Genomic DNA, 13,297 nt, shown 5'->3' with positions numbered 1-13,297 from the left:
ATCTTTATTCATTTCCACATTTCATGAGTACTTGTTATATGGGAGAGGGCTAGGACTACACTGAGATATAAATTTTATAAAATCCATATTCCCTGTTGTCTATATTTTATTATATAAAAGCCTCTTTGAGTTCTTAAATCTAGTTCACTCGTAGATTTAGTGAGTTTCTGGTATCTATCAGGCCACATGAAAGGCACTGGGAGTACAAAGACAAATAAATTGAAGCTCTTTTTATTTCTACAGAAGTAGAATCTACAGATTCTACTTACAATGTTTTATCTTTTCTCTGAGTCAGGCTCCATCCTCCGTTATATGGTTCTGTATGAGATGCAATGCTCTTCTCAGTGTCTTACAAATGGAATTTACTACAGATATTTATATGTGTTAAATTCAACAGACACCCACAGAGCAACTCTATGTGTGAGGCATCAGTGCACACGAGACATGTGAAGGTAAAGAAGGTGTCACCTCTCCCCTTGAAATATGAAAGAATGAAATGATGGCATAGGAGTTTCTAGGGCTTGTCTTCCAAGAAACATCATTTTAAACAGCTACCTGTATGTGAAAATACGATCAGGAGAGCCAAGGATTCCAAATGAGAGATTATGGCACCTGAAAAAAGCATAGAAGTAAGAAAAAAGACCCACTGAAGAGGGTAAGAAAGATAAATTCCCACTAGTCCCGTCACCCCTACCCCAAGCCCAGGCAGCCCAATGCAGAGAGATACTCCCTTCCAGTGGGAGGAGACTGGAACGGGCACCTGACTTTACCATGGATCCCGGAGCTGGTCTGTCCCAGCACCAGGCTAACTCCTGTGGCCCGAGGTGGCTCCCTGCAGACTCCTGCAAAACCAGACTTCCGTCACCCAGTGCTTTCTGTCTCCAGTAGCATCAGGCAGCTTCTGGGGCCCCAGTGATTCCCCCAAACGCACGCCCCCAGTTCACACTAGCACCTGCTGTCTCCAGTGGCCCCAGACAACTTTAACAGCCCCGATGGCTCCTATGGCACCAAGCTCCCAGTAGGCTCCTGTGAATCCAGGCTCCCCGGCAGTGACTGCCAACCGCAGTGGTCCCAGGAGGATCCTATAGCTTTCTCAGCTCCAGGCTCCCAGAAACCCTCATGAACCTAGGCCCTCAACCCATCAGGGCACCAGACACCTTTAGTAGCCCCAGGAGTCTGGTGAAGCCCCAGGCAGCTTTGTGGGGAATCAGCTTAGAAATTCTCTGAGCTGGCACCAATGGGTTAACAAGGCATGAAGAATTGGAAAGCCATAGGATGAACATACCCAAGTTTGGGTAAAACAAGATTAGGTAAATAAGATTAGGTAACCAGGGCAGAGGCCCCCAGTATAGGACAAATGGGGCAAAGGTCCCCGGTATAGGACAAACAGGGGAAAGGCCCCCACTATAGGACAAAGGTATAGGACAACAGCAGAAAGCTGCTTTCACAGGAAGGAAGGACCAAATTAGGTAAACAGGTAAATAGGGCTATAGACCTCAGCGGGGAGAAGTTGCCCAGAAGGGAGCTAATTAGCAAAAGAAAGATGCCTTGTTGACCCTAATGTAGCATGCTCTCTCCTTCTTGTCCCCTAGACCAGTTTAGGTAAACAGAGGTGGGGCCTCATGTTTGTTGTAAACAACCTTCCACCCAGCACCAGAATATTGTTTTGTATTGACCCAAACCCCTGACACGGCATATCTTCAAAACCCCCTTTCCCCCCCGACGCCCACGAGTTAATGTTCACGGTTTCATTGTCTCTGTGCATGCCCATCACACTTGTAAGCCTTCTGATCCTAATAAAAATGGAGCCAGGACCCTTACTCGGGGCTCTTGTCTCCTCCTGGACATTAGCCTCTCTCGCATTTTCAATCTTGTGTCCCGCTCTCTTGCTGGACAAGAGAGAACTCCAGACCCAGAGTCTATGACACAGCTTCCATGGCACCAGTCTCCAGCAGGCTTCCACAAACCCAGTTTCCTGGCCACTCAAGTGCCAGTCGGGCCCCAGGCCTACAGCAGCTTCTGTGATGCCAAGCTCCCAATAAGCCCCCACAAACTCAAGCTCTCAGCCAGGCCCAGCAGTAAGCCAATTACCATGGATAGAAGCTTTCAATGCACCCCAGTGCCAGGCTCACCCCATGGACTTAGATGTCAGACAGGCTCCTGCAGATCCAGGCTCCCACCTGCTTCACTACCACGTGAACCCTGTGGTCACAGCCTTAAGGTTGCCTCCCACAGACACAGGTTTCCACCACCCCAGTGCTAGATCAGCCCCTGCACACACAACCTCCAGGTTGACCCCTGAGGCCTCAAGTTATAGGCCTCACTTTCATCATCTGTAACAGAAAGACAGTACAGAACATTCTTCTCTCAGATAATCTGGTTGTACAACCAGCTACTATATATAAAGATTTCTGAATGGTGCTTGGCACTGGTAAATGTTCAATAAATGTTGGCTGTTATCATTAATCTATCCTAAACGTGAAATGTGTTTTCTTTTTTTTTTTTTTTTCAAACTTAAACGCTTGCAAATGTGGGAGCATGATTTGTAAAGAAATACATTTCCACTTTGTTTTTATTGCTGTCAGAGATTTAACAGCTCACCCCATTTTCTCTATGAGAATAATAAACTCTCCTGCTCTGGAGTGTGAGATTCCTTGGCCCAAAGGCAGAGTAATAGAACTTGGTGAAGACTGAATGTGAATGCTGAAACTCATCAGGTGTTGTGAACCATACTGTCTGAGAGGAGAATGTGTGGGCCATGGATATATGCTGATTCACTTAGAGGAGACAGAACCACATTCCCTGAATGAAACAGATGCTTGACCACAAAGGAGACATTAACTCAAATCATGTGGCATAAGAACACCTGGGTATTGAACAGTTAGGTATTGGGCCTTGGAAACTTCAAAGAAAGTTGTAATGGCCAAGTGGCATGGAGAAAGTGGTTTCCATGGGAAGCATAAAACTCACACACTAATCCTGAAGTAGACTACACAACCTTTGACAACACTGTTTCTATATGACTAGAATTGATAGAAAACTGTAAACTCTTTCCCCCCAAATGTTCTACATCGCATAAACTCCAGCATTTATATGTTCTGCTGTGAATCACAGAGACAGTTTGGATCCCCAACACATGGATGAACTCCTATTTCCTGCCAAATTTGAGAAATATTTATTTTGGTAAGAATCAATAATGTGATTATTTTTTATATGAGAATCATAGAGCATAATTATACCCATTATATTTAACAACCTAAAGACCCTGGAAAAATACTCTGTCAGGCCCATGCCAATGTCATATTATATAGCATGGCCTGCTTCACTTGGTGTGTCTGTTCTTTATTGTGATGTGATGTGTGATGGAAGAGATGAGTGGAAATGACACCAGTAACGTCAAATGTTTTGTTTTCCACAAACACCAAAAACAAAGATTCAGTAGGTTGGGACCACGTTGGGTCCAAGGTCATGCTTAATTAAAATGAAGGGAGCCCTGGAGCATGAGAAAGACCCCTGTTCAGACGACTAACTAAAAAATTAAATGGTCCCATGTGAAAAAAAAAATGACAACACTAGCAACATGTAGTCATATTGCATCAGGAAAGCTTTACCAGCCAGGCTGAGTGAGAATTCCAGAGGTGACACAGTTACCTCGTGTACTAGTGGAGGATGTGTTGCCAAAAACCAGAATGCCAGCACGTGGTTGAGTTTGAATCCCAATTCTGTCATTTACTAGCTGCACATCTTTCGGCGAAATATTTTGTCATTCAGCTTTCATTTCGTTTATAGTAAAACTTGGGATAATAATGGTCAATTGGGCAGAATTATTATAAGAGTTATATTAATGTAAGAGTTAATTCACATATGAGAGTTCCTCACTCAGTATGTGGCCCATTTTAGGAACTCAAATTAATTTGGTTTCGTTCAGTTGAAAACATGCCAATCAGAAGTAATTTTTTTTAAAAATGCTGATAAAACATTTGGTTGCTCTGGTGTTTTCCAGACGTGTTGGATTGACTCTTACTTTCCAACCAGATGTTGGATGTTATGGATTATATGTTTAAGTGTGAAAGGACATACGAGGATTATATGTCTAACTGTGAAAGGACAGCCAATAATGCACTGTCCAAATAGATACACATGCAAAGACAAAAACAACAAATTGGACCTAAAGCATTATAGAAGCTCTGAATCTTTCTTGTACCTTTTGTTATGTGTTCTAGGAATTTTAGAACTCTGTGGAGAGGCTGAAGAGCATGAGTTTGATTTTTAAAGTTGCTTGTGTAACATGCAACTTGTTACACAGGAGCAATGAGGTCGGGTGGATGATCTGGAGGGAAGGACAAGGTGGAACTACCAAGTGCTAGTTGTGCATGTTAGACTAGTGATTTGAAAGAATAAAAAAACTATCAGAGAGACTAGTATTTGGATGTGGGCTTCACAGAAGCCATTCAACAGCTGGGACAGAAGTACAAATAGCATCACATAAGTAAAATGTCATTTTATCTTTTCATCTCTTCTTTCTTTTTCCTGCTCCAGACTTAGAAGACCAGGGAAATGGGGTATGGAGAGTATAAAAAGGCCAGAGAAGAAATTAATCACATCCCGCTTTTCCACATCAGGTGACAAAGCTTGGGTCAGACACACACTGGAAGTAAAGGGGTTGAGGGTGGGGAGAACAAGAGGAAAACAGAAAGGGAAAGAAATAAACTAAATAGGAGATTGAATTATAATGACTAGATCACAGTTTAATAGTAATATATATTTTTTTTAATATATAAAATGGGGCTGTTATAATAACACAAAGTGCCCCAAATCTTATTACAGCTTCCTGATGTTCTAAACAGTGACAGGGATTAGGTCTGAAGGGCTGTGGTGAAATCTAAAACTATAGCTGATTAAACCTCACTAAGACTTGATACATCAATAAGCCCTTTACAAACATATGCCAGAAAATTTCTGAGAAAATTTCTACTATGTTCATGATTGTTGCCAAAGAACTAACATCTGCTCTCGACAACTTTGACACACAAACACTTACCTCTCTGTACTATGACATTAATTGATACAAGTGCAATGACACCTATAATATTTTTAGTAGTGAGCTGGAGCTGGCCCACATCAACTTGCAGGAACCAACTGTTAAATTTTCCGAAATTTTGTAAGCTAGTAGTTAAATTTAGTAAAAATTAGATTATGTTAGGTATAAGCTTACAATCAAATAAACTATATTAAAAATAAAGGTAGTAAACACTCAAAACTCATCACTTTCTACTTATTTTTACTACATATCACTATCATCTATACTCTTGAGTTTATTTACAAGTACTACATTTATACAGTAGAAATAGTTTATAAACACCATTATAATGCATCTCTTTCCAATTCCATGTTCATTGACATCATGTTGGTAGCTTGAAAGCAGTAAGACTATACCACAGATATCAGCAAATGCTAGAAAACAGGTTTCTTCATTTTCTGTTTTGTTTTGTTTGTTTGTTTGTTTTTTCCTGGAAAGCTAGTTTTTACATCACTCGTGATCCCTGATTGATTCTCTTTCAAGAGTTCTTTCATACCTCCACATTATTTTAGGAATTGCCTACACATTTTGTTCATTAAAAATCCTTACGTCTCTTTCCATTTCAACATACTGGATCTCAACATTCCCTCCAAGAAGTAGGTAAATATTCAGAAATTATACTACCGTGAGGAAGTTTTGTGAACTAGCAATATTGTGCTATTCTAAAAATAGGCTTGAATGGTTCTTAAAAGAAAAAACTGACTTTTAATAAAAAAGGGATCTCTAGCCTATGAAACCTCATTGTGAAACAAAGAAAATGTTTAATGCTAAAGACTTTTGTTCATAATTCACTTGTAAAAATAGAATAGAGCATATATGTATATGTAGTATACATATATATCATTTTTATATTATTGTCAAATGACTTAAAGACAAATATAATTAGACAATCTTGAAGAAACAAGAAAATGATTATCAGAAAAAAATAAATAGCAGGCAAATATTCAATGAAATATTCAAAGTGCTAAAAAATACTATAAATCTAGAATTCTATATCCTGTATAATTATTTATATATTTATATAAATTTACATATATATTCATATATATGAATATAAATATGTATTCATAAATAGTTTCCTTCTTTTAATTTTTAATTTCATAAAGCAAAAATATATAATTTTGTCTGGTTTATTTTATACATAATGTAATATATATAAATACAAGAGCATTAAAGATCAAGGAGTTCATGGGTTTGAGCCTGGCGCTGGGTTCTGCACTGACAGCTCAGAGCCTGAAACCTGCTTCAGATTCTGTGTCTCCCTCTCTCCCTCCATCCCTCTCTTGCTTGTGCTCTCTCTCTCTCTCTCTCTCTCTCTCTCTCAAGTAAATAAACAATTTTTTTAAAAGAATGTTTAAATGCAAACAAAACTATGAAAAGGTTAGAGTGGCTATATTGATAACAAATTATATAGCCCTCAAGACTTGTCTATTTAGAGGTAAAAAGAGAACATTCATAATGAAAAAAAAGGGTCAATATACTAGGAAGATATAGCAATTATAAAGATGTGTGAACCTAATAGCAGAGCTTCAAAATACATGAAGCAAAAACTGACAGATAAAATGGGAGAAAGCTATCTCGTTAGCAGAAGACTGAGATTAAAAATCATGTGATTAGGGGCGCCTGGGTGGCGCAGTCGGTTAAGCGTCCGACTTCAGCCAGGTCACGATTTCAGGGTCCGTGAGTTCGAGCCCCGCGTCAGGCTCTGGGCTGATGGCTCGGAGCCTGGAGCCTGTTTCCGATTCTGTGTCTCCCTCTCTCTCTGCCCCTCCCCCGTTCATGCTATGTCTCTCTCTGTCCCAAAAATAAATTAAAAAACGTTGAAAAAAAAATCATGTGATTAGGAGACAGGTACAGAGGAACAGGTGCAAATGGGAATGGAGGTGTCACATCAAGTTTTCTGTACAACTGTCACTTTCACAGTGAAAATGATTTGATAATGATCCTGAGAGGCACTGATTTAGCAAACATTTCTTGAGCATTTATGTGTGGGGCAATAAAGTTAGGGTGATTCTATAGTGGGGAATAAAATAGACATAATACCCGCCAACATAGAATTTAATGTTTCTTTTGTAGGAAGTTGATTTATATAACGACTCCTCTTCAGAAAGAGGAATTCAAGTTGTCCTAGCCAAAAGAGAGGAGAAATGGAGGGATTGACACCAGGCTGGATGAGACCCTAAGAAACCACAAATAGGAAGGAACATTGGATTATATGTGCCGGAGGACAGGGAGCAGGGTAAAAATAAACGAGATATAATCTCGTTTAGCGAGGAAACGGCAATAAGATCAAGAAGACATGTGGTAGCACTATAAAGCCGTAAAAGTGATTGGTGCAATATGAATTACTAAATGGCTATAAAGCAGAGTAGAATTAATAAAAGAAATAGATTCACATAAGTACAAATATGTAATATAATACAGTACATGTAATATAAATGAAATAGCTATGTTTCAGAAATAGGCAAAGTTTTGAAAGCTGCTTAGAAGAAGAGATACAAGGCAGAAAGGCTTTTCTTGGCAAGCGTAGTTAGGTTGAGGGAAGAATATCACAAAGCAAGGCCATATGTAATTTGGGTAGAGCCCTCCCAAGGGGCAATGGTAGCAGATATGTTCGGCAGTGGCTAAAGGAACACAACAGGAAGTGCTGAGAAATGAGGAGAGAGGAGACAGGGGGCTAGGAAAGAATGCTGATGAATGCTTGAGAACCATGTTTTAAATGAAAAGTAGAAATACGAGCAAAAGAATAATTCAAATAAAAATGATATTGGAGAGAAATTGTTTTTGCTGCCGTGTCACACATTTGGTAATGGATTATCATATCAATAAAAGTGGATCAAATAACATTTTTGGAGGAGTGAATTTCTCTCCCTTACAATGTTTTCATAGTGAGGGAGCTTCTAGTACTGCAACATTCTGGTCTCCTTATTCACTTCTTTTCATGGAAAAGGAGATGACTTACTTGATTGGTGAGGTTTGTAAAAGTAACTGAGCACGCATGACAGAATTCCTTTCTCTCTTAGGTACCCAACTCCTTATAAGAATCCCCAGTTCATCTCTGATCTTCTATGCTATAAATTTTAAGAAATTAGACCTCTAGGAAGGTATTTATGTGTGTGGGTATATGCCTATATTTTGGCTGTAATATCAAACTATTTTTACCATACTCCATCTGCTTGACTCTTGTGTTTCTCAATGTTTTTGAACTTGGATGGGGAAGAGGAGTATTATTTACTATGTCTATCAAGCCTTAGGATAATGAATTAAAAATAAAATACAGACAATTTATTAAACTATTTCAGTTTTAGCTAAAGTATTGAATGTTTAATTATTAATTAGAGATACTCTGGAAACTGGTGAGCATTAGTTATATAAATCTGGGATTCACCATTCTAAAGTAATATTTAAAGCTACAAGTGATTAAATTGTCTAGAAAAATAGAATGGAAAGTTAAGAGGGCCAAAGGAAGAACATTGTTGTTGAAGTCACAGACTATGAAAGTGAAGGAAGTGAAGGCAGAAAGGGGTCTATTGATAGAATGGAAGAAAAGTGGGATGCAAAGGTCATGAGTAGGAATAAGGAAGTGAGAGGAAAAAAAAAAAAAGAAATATGAATAAGTTAGAAAAAGCAATCTAAGCATTTACATATTTAAGTCCAGAACAATTCAGAGCAATGCCTAGGCCATGGATGTGGACAAAGTAGTCACTAAAGTAGAGGAATGGTGGAAGCCACTAGTGCTGAGAAAGACAAGGAAAAAAAAGGACACTGTATTGACTAGTTATTTCCATCACATGCTACTAATTCAGGATGATGGCAGGTTTTTATGTAGAGTAGTTAGATTTCAGCTATATTCCATGTTCTTAAAGAATGAATACCACTCACCATATTTTACCAGGCACTATCTGAAGGCCCTGTTGATTCAACAAACAGGGTTGACAAGGCTATCGATTTCCTTGAGTTTACATTTTGAAGAAAGGATGAAATAATAAATGAATAAAGAAGAAACACATGGTGATGAGTCCCAAGCAGAGAGTTTAAATAGAGCAATGTGATATAGAATGACAGTCTGGCTTCTTTAAATTGGTTCTCAGAGAGAGGCCTCTGTGCATGTGAGGAAGTCCCTTAGGTTGATAAAAGATAGTGATTGGTTGGGCAGAGTGTGGCATGAGCCACAGAGGAAGCGGGGTTTTGGGTCCTCCAGCCCTGCTGTTCCAGGAATCATTCCAGGAAAAATGATTTGGTTCCTCCTTCTTGAGAAAGGAACCAGCAGATGCCTCTTAATTTGGTCTTACTTAGTTGCAAGATTATATATATGCCATTATGTCCCCAACCTCATGGAACTAGATCAAACACATTTAAGTCAGGAAGAGGCATAATTAATTACTCAATCTCTTTAGAATATTAGATGCCTACATCATAGCAAGTTACATAGCCTGAGTTGACTTTATTTTCCATTAACTTTAAGAAATGAGGAAATTGAGTCCCTGAAAAAAATGAGTCATTTAAAGCTACATGTTGATTCTGGGGCTCAGCCCAGGCCAAGGTTAAGCTTTCAGATTCTAGTTTAAAGCATTGGAATGGTCAAACTCCTCGAACTAAGCAGAAGTGACACTGCTGGCTATTGCATATTGAATGCCCATGTTGTAGTGGCCACTGAGTAGATTGACAAAGAGAAATTTGACAGGCTGTTAGAATATCCAATGACTGACTAACCGCTAAAATAGATTCAAGGAAAACAATGTCAAATACCCAGAAATACACAATTTGTACTATATTTTAAAAGCACGTTGTGGGCACATCTCACAGAACCAAAATGGCAGTTCATCAAAAGCATACTTATTTGGGCTTTAGCCATTGAGACAATTCTAGATTCCAAAAGCAGTCACTCTAAGCACATATGGTTTTTTGTTTTTGGGTTTTTTTTTTTCTCATTTCAAATCCTCTCTGCCTTCTGATTAGTTATCAAAAGTAGTCTCCACCAGCAAAATCAAGGGTGCAAATGTAGCCTTATGTAATAGAAAATGTCAGAATCATATTTTCCAGGTTATTTAGCAATAGTGAAGGCAAAAAATATCTGTTTTACCAAAGGTAATTAGTGCTTCAGCAAAATTCATGATTTTGGCTGGGAAAGTGACTTAATAATAATAATAATCTGAAAGTCTGGCAGAAACTTAGGTAATGATAGAAAGCATGAGCTCTTGATGTTTATTTATGCAGATTTCAATGGGTCATTGTATGAGGATTTTTTATTTTTTATTTTTAAATGTTAGTTTATTTATTCATTGAGTGAGTTAGTAAGCAGGGGAAAGGCAGAGAAAGGGAAAGAGAGAATCTCAAGCAGCTTTCATGCTGTCAGCACAGAGCCTGATGCAGAGCTTGAACTCACGAACTGTAAGATCATGACCTAAGCAGAAATCAAGAGTCGGATGCTTAACTGACTAAGTCACCCAGGTGCCCCTGTATGAGGATTTTTTTTTATGTGCTTGAAACCAAAACAAAAAGTAAAAAACAAAAACAAGAACTTGAGCATTATGAAGAGTGCTTCATTGTTGAAGAGAAAGAATGACAGTTTTATTGATTTATTTTTACAAATGCATTTTCTTTTTATTAAATTTTTAATTTTTAATTCCAGTAGAGCTAACATAGAGTGTTATATTAGTTTCAGGTGTGCAATATAGTAATTCAACAATTCTATACACCATTACTCAGTTCTCAACATGATAAGTGTACTCTTAATCCCTTTCACCTATTTGTACCCATCCCCCCACCATCTCCCCTGAGATACTATTTCAACCAGTACCCTCAGTTAAAGTTATTGTTTCTTTTTCAACAAGAACATTTTCTACTTGAAACATACTTCAGAATATATGGTTCTAAAAGATATATATATATATATATGTATATATATATAACATTCCATCTATGAAATATAGAATACATATTTTCTTCATGTATCCCCTGGTTAATTTACATAGAAATATATACAACAAATACTACAAATTTTAGAAGACTGATATCATACCAAGTATATTTTCCAATCACAATGGTACAAAACTAAAGATCAACAATAAATCAAAGCTGGAAAATCTACAATGTAAATATTTAATATGTAAATATTAAATAACACACTATTGCATAAGTAATGGGCCAAATAAGAAATCAAACGTCAAATAAAAATATGTCTCAAAACAAAAGAAAAAACACAGTATTTCAAAGCCTAGGGGATGCAACTAAAGCAGATGTTAAGTGAAATTTATGCTATAAATGATTGTATTAAGAAAAAAGTTCCTATAAACAATTAACATTACACCACAAGGAACTAGAAAAAGAAGAAACTTAGCTGAAATTTAGCAGAGGAAAGAAATAACAAAGAAAAATCAGAAATAAATAAAATAAAGACTAGAACAAAAAATAATATAACATTGAAAGTAATGACCACCTTCTCCAAGAAAAATAAACAAAATTGACAATGCTTTAACTGTATTAACTAAGTTAATAGAAAAAGAAAAAGAAAGAAGTCTCAAAAACCAAAATGAGAAATGGAAGAAAAAAACAATATGACAAATAACCACAGAAATACATAGTGTGATAACAGATTACTATTAATAGTTATATACTAACAAATCAGATAACTTAGAAAAAAAACACAGATAATTCCTAAAAATGCACTAAAAATTTACTAAGATTGAATCATGAATCTTGGATGCAAGAAACAGGAAATCTTCTTAGACCAATAACAAGAATGAAAGTTGAATTAGGAATCAAAAATCTCCCAGCACAGAGAAGCCCACATGATTGCACTGGTGAATTCTACCAAATACTTAATAAAATAATCACAATCTTTATCAAAATCTTACAAATAATGGAATAGAAGGAATATATTCAAAATAATTCCATGAGGCCAGTACTACCCTGATATCAAGCAGGATAAAAACAATACAAGAATTAAAAAGTCTAGTTTATCTGATACACGTATTGCTACTTTTTTTTCTTTCTCAGTGAGGCTATATTTTATTTTATTTTTTAATTTAATTTTTTTAATTTACATCCAAATTAGAATACAGTGCAACAGTGATTTCAGGAGTAGATTCCTTAATGCCCCTTACCCATTTAGCCCATCCCCCCTCCCACAACTCCTCCAGCAACCCTCTGTTTGTTCTCTATATTTAAGAGTCTCTTATGTTTTGTCCCCCTCCCTGTTTTTATATTATTTTTGCTTCTCTTCCCTTATGTTCATCTGTTTTGTATCTTAAAGTCCTCATATGAGAGAAGTCATATGATATTTGTCTTTCTCTGACTTACTTCACTTAGCATAATACCTTCTAGTTCCATCCACGTAGTTGCAAATGGCAAGATTTCATTCTTTTTGATTGCCGGCTACTCTGACTTTCCTTAGACAACCAACCATTTGTGTGATAAATGTTTCTTCACCCCCTCATTTTCAATCTGCAGGTGTCTTTAGGTCTAAAATGAGCCTCTTGTAGGCAGCATATAGATGGGTCTTATTTTTATATCCATTTTGATACCCTATGTCTTTTGATCGGAACATTTAGTCCATTTACATTCAAAGTAATTATTGATATGTGTTTATTGCCATTTTATTACCTGTTTTGTTGTTGAGAAGTCTCCAGATAGCCTTACGGGTTTTCCATTTTAGATTAAGGATTTCTTCTGTCTTGTTGCTTTTAAGATTTTTTATCACTATATTTTGCAAATTTAATTACAATCTGTCTTGGTGTTGACAGGCTTTTGTTGATTCTGATGGGAGCTCTCTGTGCTCCCTGGATCTGGATGTCTATTTCCTTCCCCAGATTAGGGAAGTTTTCTGCCATTATTTCCCTAGAAATGGCTTTGTCCACTTTTCTCTTTCTTCTTCTTCTGGGACTCCCATAATACAAATGGTCTTATGCTTGAGGGAGTCACTGAGCTCCCTAAGTCTATTCCTGTGTTGCATAATTCTTTCTTTGTTCAGCTTCATTATTTTCCATTATTTTGTCTTCTAAGTCACTAATTTGTTCCTTTGCTTCTTCTAGCTTGTTGTTCATTGCATCAAGCCTGTTTCCAATCTTTTTTATTTCATTCTTCATCCCTGATTCTTTTTTTACTCTTTTATCTCCATTGTAAGAGTCTCACTGATACCTTTTATTTTTTACTCAAACCCAGTGAGTATCCTTATGATGGTTGCTTTAAATTCTCCAACAGGCATGTCAGTTATAC

This window comes from Panthera uncia, chromosome F2, assembly GCF_023721935.1.
Source record: "Panthera uncia isolate 11264 chromosome F2, Puncia_PCG_1.0, whole genome shotgun sequence".
Lineage (NCBI taxonomy): Eukaryota > Metazoa > Chordata > Mammalia > Carnivora > Felidae > Panthera > Panthera uncia.
This window is presented reverse-complemented; position numbering follows the sequence as displayed.